The 13,126-nt window shown below is 42.2% G+C and overlaps 1 protein-coding gene and 1 pseudogene across 1 annotated transcript in view; one reads left to right on the top strand and one right to left on the bottom strand.

Moving 5' to 3' along the window:
• Window positions 1-13,126, top strand: part of 14-3-3zeta (tyrosine 3-monooxygenase/tryptophan 5-monooxygenase activation protein zeta) — a 200,880-nt gene that overhangs the window by 53,561 nt on the left and 134,193 nt on the right. The window lies entirely within an intron of this gene.
• Window positions 1,152-3,161, bottom strand: LOC136881826 (uncharacterized; annotated as a pseudogene).

The following is a 13,126-nucleotide window of genomic DNA, read 5'->3' as shown; positions in this document are numbered from 1 at the left end:
TGTCACATTTCGATAAATAATTGATTATCGTGATAAAGAGCATGTCAAAACGCCTGATTTGCCAGTTGGAGGGTTAAAGGAAGGAGATATAAATTGTTACTTGGGTGGTAGAATAAATAACGATTGCCTGTTAAGGGAAGTGTAGGCGGTAAGAATGATAGGGGTAGACCAAGGTATGGGTGATAAGCAGGTGTAGGATGTAATAGTGGAAATGAAAAGGTTAGTACAGGATAGGGTGGCATGGAAAGCTGCATCAAGCCAGCCTGCGGACTGATGATCCAAACAACACAGCTGCAAATAGATGTTTAAGCTCAGTTCCTCATTATTTCCAGACAACACTGATTAGTTTGATGAAATTGGACAGCTATGTGGAGGACTGCAGTGGGATTTGACACAATCTCTACTCATTAATCTAAGAGTTAGACACCTGAGATGAAACGTAATGTAACTAATGACTAACTTTCCTCATCACCAATTGCAGTAATTGATATTGTGTAATTTAAGGTTTTATGCAGTCCCTACATACTTTTGTTTATTCCCAAAATATCTCGCGGTACCACTGGCCGATCATGCAACGTCCCAAGGTGCCGCGGTACACTGATTGGGAATCACTGTACTGCAGCCTTAGGGCCGTTTCACACACACCGGTTTTGACCGGCCGGTTCATGCCGGACGAAGTCGTGGATTATGTAAAAGCATTATAGCTTTCACACATGCCGGTGCTCGGTAACGCGCCGGGTAGCAGCCGGACACACTCACTAGAGAATCCGGTCGCCGGCCGGCAGCAAGCCTACAGTGGTGCACGTGACTGTATGCGTGTATTCACACACACCGGCCATCAGTCGTCCGGCTGCTCTCAGAAAGTACAGTGAGTGTAAATATGGAGGACGTGGAAATTGACATAGAACTATTGATATCGTTGGTTGAGGCCAGACCTGTATTGTGGGACAAGTCAAGTGATATCTATAAAGATCGGGATGGTACACGGAAGGGGTGGAAGGAAGTATGTGAAGGTCTGAAGGAAGATTTTGGAGAATTGAGTGATAACGAAAAAAACATTTTTGGTAAGTAACTTTTATTACAAGTGATGACATACTACAGAAACACCTTTTCATTATTGTATTTTAAACAGACACAGGCACTGTTAGGTCTTAAACCTTTGACCTTAAGAAATAATCAGCTAATACATTCCTCAAGTTGTTTGCTCCCAGTCCACCTCGTGCTGTTTCTTCAGATGGCAGATCTTCTAATCCAGTTATTGTCATGGTATCCTCAGTCTCAAAACCATCTCTGTCACGGACAAAGTTATGTAGTACAACACACGCTTTCACAATATCTACGGCAAAATCAGGATTTACATTTATGGGTCTATGTAGAATTCTCCATTTGTTGCTCAAAATTCCAAATGTACATTCAACATATCTTCTTGCTCTACACAGACGATAATTGAAAATCCTTTTTTTTTTTTTTTTCAGTGTGAGGTTAGATCCTCCATAAGGGCGTAGTAGATGTGTGTGCAGTGCAAACGCTTCGTCTCCAACAAAAAAAATAAGGCACATTAGGACTTTCTGTTCCGGGGAGACATCTCTCCTCTGGTAGCTCCTGATTATTTGTCTCGATTGATTCCCACAATGAACACTTTTTGAAAATTGATGAATCACAGTCTTTTCCAAAACTTCCAATATTTACATAAACAAATCTATAATTTGAGTCTGCAACAGCCATCAAAACTACAGAAAAATAATCCTTGTAATTGTAAAACATCGAACCACTGTTAGGTGGACAAATTATTCTGATATGTTTTCCATCTACTGACCCTAGACAGTGAGGAAAGTTAGCTCTCTTTTCGAATTCTGCAGCAATTGTTTCCCAGCGGCCTTTTGTAGGTGTAGGAATACATTCCTGTTGTAAGGTGGACCAAATACTGGAACGCACATCTCTAACTATAGAGCTGGCTGTTGAGATGCCAATTCTGTAATTGTAGTGAAGGTCTGTGAAAGTGCATCCGCTTGCTAAGTATCTGAAACAAGGACAATAATACGTGTGTATTATTTGCAGGTAAAGAAGTAATGAAAAAATGGGGAAACATCAGAGATTCTTTCATCAAATCATGTAAAAAGTCAAAAGAACATCAAAGGAGCGGTTCTGTGGCTTCCAAAATAAAAAAGTATGTCTACAACGATCAATTACAATTTTTAAAGAAGCTGACTGAAGGACGTCATACAGAAGATAGCTTGGCCGACAATACACAAATGGGGGTGAACGATTTTACTGAACGGTCTCAGGAATTGAAAGTGCCGAATAAAGAAAAGGGTTCCCGAAAGCGTCGTAAACCTGATGAGCTAGAGGTAAAAATGTTGCAGGCACTTGAAAGTAGTGGCCAGCCAAATCTTCACCTGTCATTCTTCAACGGTATTATACCTTCTTTACAAACATTTGATGATAATGAAATCATCAAATTCCAAATAGGTGTCCTTCAACTCATAGAGAATATTAAGCGTGTAAAAAGACGAGGTTTTTATCAGTCTCCAGCCGTTTCCGGTGTGCAAACACCCTGTCAATACAATATGTGCAATCCAGGTCAGCCGCTGGTAGTTCAAGGAAATTCCCCGTGCATTAGTGCTGGATCGTCGGGAATACAATTTCCGTCATTAGGCCAACTTCACACAACTTGTGGCCCATACCAGTCTACAACGTCAGCATTAGAAATGAGTCACTCAGACAGTGTATCTCCGGCGTTATCAACGTCTTCATATAATACAGTTATAGACTTTACCTCTCTGAGATAAGCTAATAAATGTCTACAGTTTATTACTTTCTGTACGTTATGTCAAAGAATTTTCAGCAAATAAGTAGTGTGTTACTTACCTTATTGCAATAGCCAACATCTGCTGAGGTTGAATGCAATTCCTCATCTTTGTGTTCTGACGCCGAAGATTATATTTTAACCGCTGATGTAAATCATCAAAGGTAGAAATGGACATACGAAAATAGTTAAAGAACTTTTTTCCATCTTTTCTTAAATCTTCAAATAGCGTATAAAACAGACCTGATTCCTCCCTCTTTTCATTTATTGGATGAACCCAATGAATTCTATTCCTTTTGTTTTTTCGGTAACGTCTATACAAAAGCCACATGGCAATAATGCGACTATGATCCATACTGTACGAGAGCTGGCGTATGACTGTACGTCCGGTTTCAACCGGCAAGTGTGAAAATGAAACTTAGACCGGCCGGCAAGTTACCGGCCGGTCAAAACAGGTGTGTGTGAAAAAGCCCTTAGCCTAACTCTCTGAGAAACTGTTGTCTGGTCAACGTGGAATTATTTTATTTTATTTATTTACTCGCGTGAGAAGCATGCCTAATATATACAGTTAAAATAAACTAAAAACATTAACAAACGAGGGAAATCGACTAAATTTACTGTATATTTAGATGTTTTTTCAAAACTGAGCCACACCTAGGGCATTGTCATCAGCAAGCTTTAAATCTTGCTCTGAGCATGAAAATGCGCAGAGGACAATGGTGCATATGGTTCACTGTTTGTTCTTCACTGCAGTTGCACTTGCTGTCCTTTGATATGAAAGCCCTATAACAAGTGAGGACTTAGCTCTTAGTTTTTAATCTAAGGGACCTCCGAACACTAACTTGGAAGAATCATTGAGCATATTAATTGTGCATCCAGCTTGCGAAAAAATACTACCAAATGTCATAGTTTGGTCCTTCTAGTTACAGAGTATACAAGACATTTTGTCCCCTGTGTCAACGCCTCTTTCAGTAAGGTTGTAGAAGGTTATGATCGTGCTATTCGGGTGTACGATTAGCCATAAGAACATCCGTACCTTTCCTTGGCATGTATGACACTGCAGTCATTTGGTCGCAATACGGGAAAAGTGCACTGGTGGTATATACTATGATATGGAGTTGCGGGTTTATTTTCATTATCCCTACGGAAGAGTTTTTTCAATTAGATCCTGAGCAAGTTCCATAATCGTAAGAAGTGTCTACAATAATATTCCTCCCCTTCCATTGAAAAGACTCAGAAAGCCTCGACACGATATAGGAGTGAATTTGACGCTTGAAAGGGCCCATCAGACTACTTCGCTGTATAGATTTCCATTGCAGCAGTATACCATGACGTGGCGTCATACATAATAAAAGGAACCAGTTGTTGAGTAACATTCAGGGGGGGAGGGGGGGGGGACAATTTCTACAATTTTCTGTGAAGGTTGTGAATACCTCTCTGATGGCTGCTAACTTATCCAATTCCCTACGATCATGTATGCTGTAAAATCTTGGACTAGGCGCGCAGCTCTGAGCTTGCATCCAGGAGATAGTTGGAACCCCACTGTCGGCAGCCCTGAAGATGGTTTTCCGTGGTTTCCCATTTTCACACCAGGCTAATGCTGGGGCTGTACCTTAAGGCCACGGCCGCTTCCATCCCATTCCTAGGCCTTCGCTATCCCATTTTCGCCGTAAGACCTATCTATCGGTGCGACGTAAAACAAATAGCATAAATAAATAAATAAATAAATAAATAAATCTTAGACTGGTCAAATCTGTCCAGTGAAGTAATCGTATCGAATATTTCAATCCCTAAGCCACCACTTGATAAATCCTCAGAGTTCGGCTTTGTTGCCCGATAGGAGCCGGCAGTAAAACAATAGCCCAATGACCGAACTTATTCTATTTTGTCTTCCTGCACTTGCTCATATTGGTGTATCAGTGTTATCAATAAGATTGTGCATTCGGTTACAGTACGAATTATAAGCTCGCTTATTAGTACATTAAAAAACTCGATAGGAGTAGCAGAATTCTTTGCCATTAGTTTTATACCTGGTAGATGAGTCACGTTTTGTTTCCGTGTGCTGACGTTACTAGCTGCTACGGTTCTTCCCATTTAGTTTTCTAGTCCTTCTCTAACATGTGCTTTGGTAATCCTGTAGTGATGGCCGTAGTATAAAACCCGGGGTTGACCGTTAAATTGATATCAGAGCCGTCAGCATTATGGCCACTGAATATACAGTTATCAGTCTCGCTATCATCAGACTTCAATAAATCGCCACAATATTCTTCTGAAACTTCATCTAGAAACTTCCTTATCCGTTCTTGCACTTTATCTAAAGAACACATTCCCAACACCACATAGAAACGACATCTCGATTACGAAGTAATAACCGACACAATGTGTAATGTAACTAGGTATGCCGACGTGTTGGCGGTACCCCAAATTATAAATGTTCTCGGCAACAGTACACACAACGGGGAAGAATGCAAATTCGGTTATTTTAAACTCAAAACATACTCAGGAAAGTACAGAGTTCCTCAATTTCCGCCAGAAAAAAATAAGACAAGAGAATCAACAAAATGAACTTGACAGCAAATATGTTGGAAGATGGTCCGCCTAGTCAATACTATTTATTATTTACCTTTCACCTTATCTAGTACATGTTTCGAGAATATTTATGCATTCTCTTCCTCAGCTGGTGGATTAAACTTCAGTATACAATAAGACCTGATAAAATAGGGGGGCCCCCCATTAAAAATTCAAAACTCAAACCTATGATCATTACAATGTAACATTAAAAAATGGATGGTAAAAAACATGGAATTAAAATCCCATCTTGTCATGTACAAATAAAAACGTAATATAATCATGTCTGATTAAATATTAAGTACAGCGTCTTATGGTGATATGAGTTCACAGTATCCTTGATCTTGCGATGCTATCTTGCGGAGTTCAAATAAAGTTGAGTTAAGAATAAATGAAATTGCATTAAAACTTGAAGTCTTGCCGATATCCGCCGTTAATAGGTGTTAAAATAATGTCTATATGGATTAAATATTGAACATAGCGTCGTAAATTGATGTGAGTTTACAGTGTCCATGGAGTCCTTGAACTTCGCAAGATAGTATTGTATACTGAATTTTAATCCACCAGCTGAGGAAGAGAATGCATAAATATTCTCGAAACATGTACTAGATGTAGAAAGTAAAGGAAAAGACAAGAGAATATTACATGGGGGTGTTTTCAGAATCCCACATACGCAGTTAAAGGTTAAGAGCCTTACTCGACACGATCGGGCGAATAACTGAAAAGGGACACTTGTGCGAACTTCAGCAGGTATTGTTCGACATGTATATGCGTTAAGGCGTAAGCTAACCACTCATTTCCTTTTAAAATCTAGCCTTGGGTGCAGCCTTTATCCTTGCATAATCTCATTTCACTTGACTATTTTGCATTTGTCTTTGGGAGATATTTTCCAATATTTGCTTGTCCGATAAATTGTTCCAAACATATGTATACCTACTCTTCTTTCATGTTATTCCATATTTTCGTGATATATTTATACGGTTCTTTAATGAACACATTTTAGCGTAATTGTAAAATAGTGGCTTCAATTTTGGTATCTGATCAGAAGTGTGCGACTTGAGTAGACAATGGTAGTAATATCCTTCGATGCAAGTCTTGAATGGAATATTTCAAGATTACAGCTGCATGGCCTCAAGGATACTGCCAGAGTTTTGTTGAAACTCGGGACCGAGCAAGTTGGCGCGGTTAATGGCGAATAGCTGTGAGCTTGCATTCGGGAGAGAGTGGGTTCGAACTCCACTGTCGGCAGCCATCTTTTTCCGTGGTTTTCCACTTTCACACCAGTAAAATGCTTTGGTTGTTCCTTAAGGCCACGGCCGTTTCCTTCCCACTCCCAACCCTTTTCTATTCCATCGTCGTCATAAAACCTATCTGTCGGTGCGACGTAAAGTAACTTGTAATGTACTGTATATATTTAGAAGACAAGGAAGGGTTTTTAAACTAGGAAGACTTTCTCTTTAGTAATTGATACTTTTGCTTGGTCAAGTGGAATTGCTCTAGAAAAGCGTTCGTCAAATATAATTAGATAAACATTTCAAGAATCGGGTGTGATGAACATAGGCAGATTTTTCTCAGTAAATTGTTATGAATTTAAAGTTCTGGGAAAAGGGAAATCTAAGTAAGGTTTCGGTCTATGTTCAAGAATATTATATAACGGGTAACGTAAGCTAATTTTGACTTGACAAAACGAATAACATCTAGTTTTGTTGTTATTTTTCACTTATGAGCAATTGAATTAGATATCTGGCTGTTAGCATGTAGGACAAACATAAAACCAAGAAGAGAAGCTGTGTCCTTGAGTAACACTGGCCACGACTGTCCTCAACTGAAACGAATCAGCATCCTGAGATCCGAAAAGTGCACGCTTTGCCATGACCTGGAAGCAAAATGGATAAGGAACACCTGCTACATTGCAACGAACTTGATTTGACAGACAGAATTTCAGGAAATCTCACTCAACTATACTGGAACGCAAGAAAGCTGATGGATTGGAATCCGGGCTAGCCATAAGGTACAACGGCACTTTCACCTTAATGACGCTGGCGATGTGGGGGTGGCATGGGCTGTGCAAGACACTGGAAGTGTTGGGAAGCCATCTTGATCCACGACCGCTGCAGTCTCCCATAATGCACAGATTTGTCGGTACAATATCGAGGGCACGCACATCCATCCCGACAGCATCCTAGATGTGCTCAATAAGATTGAGGTGAGTTGACCTTGCGGTCTAGGCAAGCATCTTCGTGCCCATGCAGTGTTATCGAAGAAATTGGCTACCCTGTAGGTGCAGGTCTCCTGCAGGGTGATGAAGGCAAACTAATGGGTTGAAATGCTCTGACAGCAGGTTCCTATATCAATTTTTGGCGGGGTACGTTGGCAGATGTACCAGAGGCCACAGTTCATCTCATGTGAACAGTCTCTACAAAAGGATACCAAAGCCACCAGCCTCAACTGCAACCTGTTGGCAAGAGGCATCCATTGCCTCGTGCTTGGCGACCCACTTGTATCTGCCATCGGCGTATACCACTCGTACCTCGATCCATCTATCCAGATGATCTTTTGACATGCTTCGAGAGTTCATTGGCGAAATGTTCCCTTGCCTATGCCAGTATTAGTGCTTCATGACGTTTGGTGAGGTCCCCTAATTGGACAGTGGCTTCTGTACCCCATTGTAAGAAATGGTTCTGGATGGTATGGCTGTGTATAAGTCGCTGGTATCCAGTATTGCATTCGCGGGTGATCTGCTGTATTATGAACTATCTATACTACGCTCGTACTACACGAAGCCGACGGCGACCCCTTGTTCACCATGGAAGTTGACTATAGCTGCTGTGGTTTTTGCCGAATCCCGTACTCGCGGTGCCCTCGCGACACGGTGGTCAGTGGAAAGCCCAGTGCCTGCACGACTTAAGAGATGAAACGGTCCTTAACGTCTGGAGCAGATGATCTGGTCACCAGCAAATGCGCTGAGATATCATGTCTTACCCATCTTGTGTTTAACCGTTACTTTCACGGCGAGTATGAAGTCTGGCATCGCAGTCCTGTCACTCTGTACTATTACATTTCGCCTGAACGAATACAGCGCCCTTTCGCCAAATCCGTACCTCTATAATCCAATAACTAATCAGTGTCCTCTCTAGAAATGTTCGTCATCTGGGTGGGGAATATTACGTAAAAATGAACGATAATATTTCATTTTATTCCCCTCATGGCATTAACAGCAATATCAGACAGGTAAACATTAACTGCAAAACTGTACTATTTATTTTTCACCACGAACAAGACATAAGAGTATTTTGAACTTCCGCTGTTCTACAGCTCGTTCATAATCATGTAACACCGGGGCTTTCCGCTCGGTTACTGTGGATTGCCCTACAGGTTATTGACGTCATGTGGAATCGAGTGCTCGCATGCGATTCCATGTCAATCTGGACACCACTCGTGCGCGACACTACGTGATAGTAAAGCTAAATATTTAAACTCCCATGTAATTGATTATGCTGTCAATAATGAAGGTTTATCTTTTAACTTTACAATATTTACATTTTAATTTGGAGCACCCAATGACTCAAATATGTATTATGTAACTAGCATATTCTAGGTTGTTAGCTGGGCGGTCTGTAAGACTGGCAGGGCGGTGCGCCCATTAAGGCCCTAGGGAGAACACTGTCAGTGTATTTTTTTTGTCACCCATTGGTGTACTCTTGTGAGCAATTTAGTTAGATGTGGCTAGTAGTTTGGAGCACTCCCTTTTGCCCTGATGCGGCTATGTGGCGAGCATGGATTCCAGAATACACCAGAAGGCATACGGATCCATGACCGCTGCACAGCCTCCCTTAATCCACGAAGATTAGTCGAAGTAAGGTCCAGGCCATGCACATTCCTCTCGACGGAATCCCAGTTGTGCTCACTGGGATTGAGTTGAGGCTCCTCGGGAGTCAGGGAAGCATTTTCACATCCGTGGAGTGTTTTATCGAACCAGTCAGCCACAATTCGCCAGCATTGCCTTGCTGTAGGTTCAGTTCACTTACAGGGTACTGTAGGCAAACAGTGGCTTAAATATGATCTGCCACCAGGTTCCTATAACGTTCTCCCAGCATTTGGCTGGTGTGAAATGAGATATCACAGAAAACCATCTTTAAGGCTGCGGGCAATGAGGTTCCGTGAATGCAAGGTGGCAGTGCATAAAACAAACTGGCCGGTTCGAATTCGAATTGATAGCTTGTGTCGTGAGTTTGAGGCTATAGGTGGTCGTCTTCAGCAGACTCCTACGGAGGTATAGCCGTGGCTAGTTCCGCGGCCGGATGTATGGCTAGATCTATCTACTCCTTGGATCCAAGGCGAACACGAATGCCTCCGTTCATCGGAGATATTTCCACGACAGTATCCGGCCGCACGGCATGTCTTCACGGACGGCTCTTAAGACCGAAGAAAATGTGGGATGCTCTTCGTCTCCGATAATATCAGCGCGAAGATCTCGCTTCCTAGTGTCTAGAATGTATCCCGCGGAGTTTTACGCTATTCTAGAAGCTCTGCAGTTTGCGCTGGTTGACGAGAGACCACTTTCTCGTGTGTACAGACTCTTTAAGTTCTATGCTGTCTGACATCTGTTTCCCAACGTACCCACTGGTGCAACAGATTCATGACCATCTAGCCAGGTTGTGTGATACTTGGAACTAGAATCACTTTTGCTTGGTCCCCAAGCGACGTTGGTATTTCGGAAAATGAACTTGCAGATGAAGCTGCAAAAGCAGTATTTTTACCACCTAGACCTATGAATATACCAGCTAGGGATATTTGTTTTCAGCCATGTCGAACCATTTTGACGTCTTGGGAATTGGAATGGCTAGCTATCCAAACTTCTAACATGCTGACAACAATTAAGACAACTGCCGTGTGGCGATCCACTTTCCGGCCTTCACTGAGAGAATGTAAGTATTGTGTAGGCTGAGGATAGGTCATGGAAGATCTACGCATTCTTCCCTTAGAGGGAAGGACCCCCCCCCCCCCACTCTCCACCAGTGTATTATTGTAGATTTGACCCACATCCTCAGAGTGCGCCGATCTCTTTGGCGTAGGACGGTACCTGCATTTGCAGGACACCCTTGGAACTCATGGTACCGATGACGCGAATGTTGCTGACCTTGTCATTCGCTTTGTGTGAGCAGATTAATCGAGGACCTATACATATCAAGTTTTCACGCGTTTGTGACCTTTTCAGCTTAATAAAATAATTCGTTTTATTTTTAATTCATTTTAAATTTCTTTGTTGAATAAATAAATTTCGTTTTAATTTTGCCTTCCTTTAATTTGTTCAGAGAGGTAGATTACTTAGTTTTACTTCCTCGTAAAACAGAAATCGCCGGGCTGAGTGGCTCAGGTGGTTGAGGCGCTGGCCTTCTGACGTCGACTTGGCAGGTTCGATCCCGGCTCAGTCCGGTGGTATTTGAAGGTGCTCAGATACGCCAGCCTCGTGACGGTAGATTTACTGGCACGTAAAGACTCTTGCGGGACTGAATTCCGGCACTTAGGCGTTTCCGAAAACCGCAATAAAAGGAATTAGTGGGACGTAAAGCAAATGCCATTATTAAAACAGAAATCACCATAACGCGGCCATTCTGTCGGTTTTATACGATTTGAGTTATTTTTTTCAGTGTGTTTTTCATATGCCTATACAGTAAAGTCCGTAGATGTATTCCTTCGAAACGTTTCAGCTCATTCGAAAATACCAAAAAAAAAAAATCATTTTGTCTAATCTTCTAGACGCGCACTTGCCGAACTTCTTTACGGGAAAATTCTTGGTGGAACGTACACGATCAGTAGCATGCAACTCGTAGCGATAATGTTGTAGCCTCTGCCTTTTTTAAAATTATTAATTTGTAGACCCTACTTTCACGTTGAGCAGAACTGGTCTGGTCGGCTGGTGAAGGTTGAGATGCCAATCGATGTCTTCCTTGAGTGTGCGTACTGTCACGCCCTAGCTTCACCTCTTTTCTCCCCGTTCTTGCCGTTAAGATGGAACATCCCACTGCAGATGTTGGGAGGGTAGGAGACGAAAATGCCCTAATATTTAATACATTCAAGTTTCGCAGCCGAACAGTAGTGTTGCACTGAGAACGAAGGTATTGCATTCCTGTATGCGGGCCGTTCTCCGTGCCCTATTGATGGTTCCAAGCTTTCTGACGAATTTCTGCAGGACGTTGCTTAAACCCAAGGTCTCAATGTTGTGCAGAAAATGGAAGGAACTGGAATTAAATACGAACCATTTACGCGTTTAAATTGAAGAAACAGTATGATAAAATATGAAATGTTTTTCATGCTTGGTAGGTAATGTGTAATCAATAGTGCTACAGCCCTGATGTACCTTGGTTTACTAAGCAAGCGACCATTGCACAGTTTGAAGGACTGCAGGTCTGTCATCTTTCACAGAAAATTAATTGTAGAGGTCGAAATAGAACGCACATGCCGCGCCTATAAATTTTATTAATCGCTTAAACGTAACACTGAAATGCAAACATGCCAACATATTTGTAGAAAATCTCTTTGGGGTAGAATTAGTTTGCTACGTGTTGGCTCCAAAGGACTCTTGCGATGACCCTGTAGATATGTTGTTTGAAGGGGATAAGTTCTAAGAGTTGTCCCTGCTTCTGCTAGAATTACAAAGCAACGGAGATGACGAAATAGCGACAGAGGTGATAAAGTGGGGAGGAGCCAAGGCGATAGACATCAAGACGTGATGTTAATCGACGTTCTCTTGTAATTGGCCAACATTCGGCGTTTTTCAAAATGCGACTGCATGTAGACGAGGTGGCGCTAGTGTTCATTGCAGTGCGTAGAAGATAGCGGTGCGAACAGCAGGCACGCCAGAGGGCCGAGTAGTCACTACAAGAGTCTCTCTGGGCAAGATGAATTTTAGAGCAGAATTTGAGTGCTGCAAATTCATAAACAATGCAGCGAATTCGGAATTAAATTTATTGATCGTTCGGGAGGTGGCGACGTTCGATCTAAAGGAACCAATGTATCTCAAAGGACTGGACAAAAGTGCCTAGGATGACAGAAAACACAAAAATAGGATCGCAGTTTAGGATTCAAAACCAGAATCGACATTGCAAGTGACGTTCATGAAGCAAAGACCTTTTATGTACTGTAGTGGCTTCAGACTGAAACGTTGTTAGCGTGTGGTGAAATGTTCTTAGTTATGGGTGCTCCTTTTCCATGTCGAGAACTAGAAAAAAAATCATTGAACTGACTGCAGACTTCTGAATTGTACGTGTGCTGCTTGTGTTGATTTCAGGTCATATGGCACACGTTCGATTGCATATGTCCAGTAAGAGGTGATGATGTAACATTTTGTTCACTGCGTTTCTCAGCTGGGTGTCGTGGAGTGTGATTTACATCGGATGTGTTATAGTTTATCACAAATCCTGCCTTTCATTTTGACGATCTTTCACTTAATCATTCCACCAAGATGTTCGCTCCCCCCATGTTTACACACAGTTGTTCCTAGGAGAGTTCGCCGTGAGGTCAGGGGCGCGCAGATGTGAGCTTGCAATCGGGAGAGTGGGTTCGACCCCCCACTGTTGGCAGCCCTGAAGATAGTATTCCGTAGTTTCCAGTTTTCACACCACGCAGATGCGCCCGTAAGGCCATGGCCGCATCCTTTCCACTCCTAGCCCTTTCCTATACCATCGTCGCCATAAGACTTATCTGATTTATTCGTAACTGCTTATACCATACTAGCACAGAAGTCCAGTA

This window comes from Anabrus simplex, chromosome 10, assembly GCF_040414725.1.
Source record: "Anabrus simplex isolate iqAnaSimp1 chromosome 10, ASM4041472v1, whole genome shotgun sequence".
Taxonomy (NCBI): Eukaryota; Metazoa; Arthropoda; class Insecta; order Orthoptera; family Tettigoniidae; genus Anabrus; species Anabrus simplex.
This window is presented reverse-complemented; position numbering and strand designations above follow the sequence as displayed.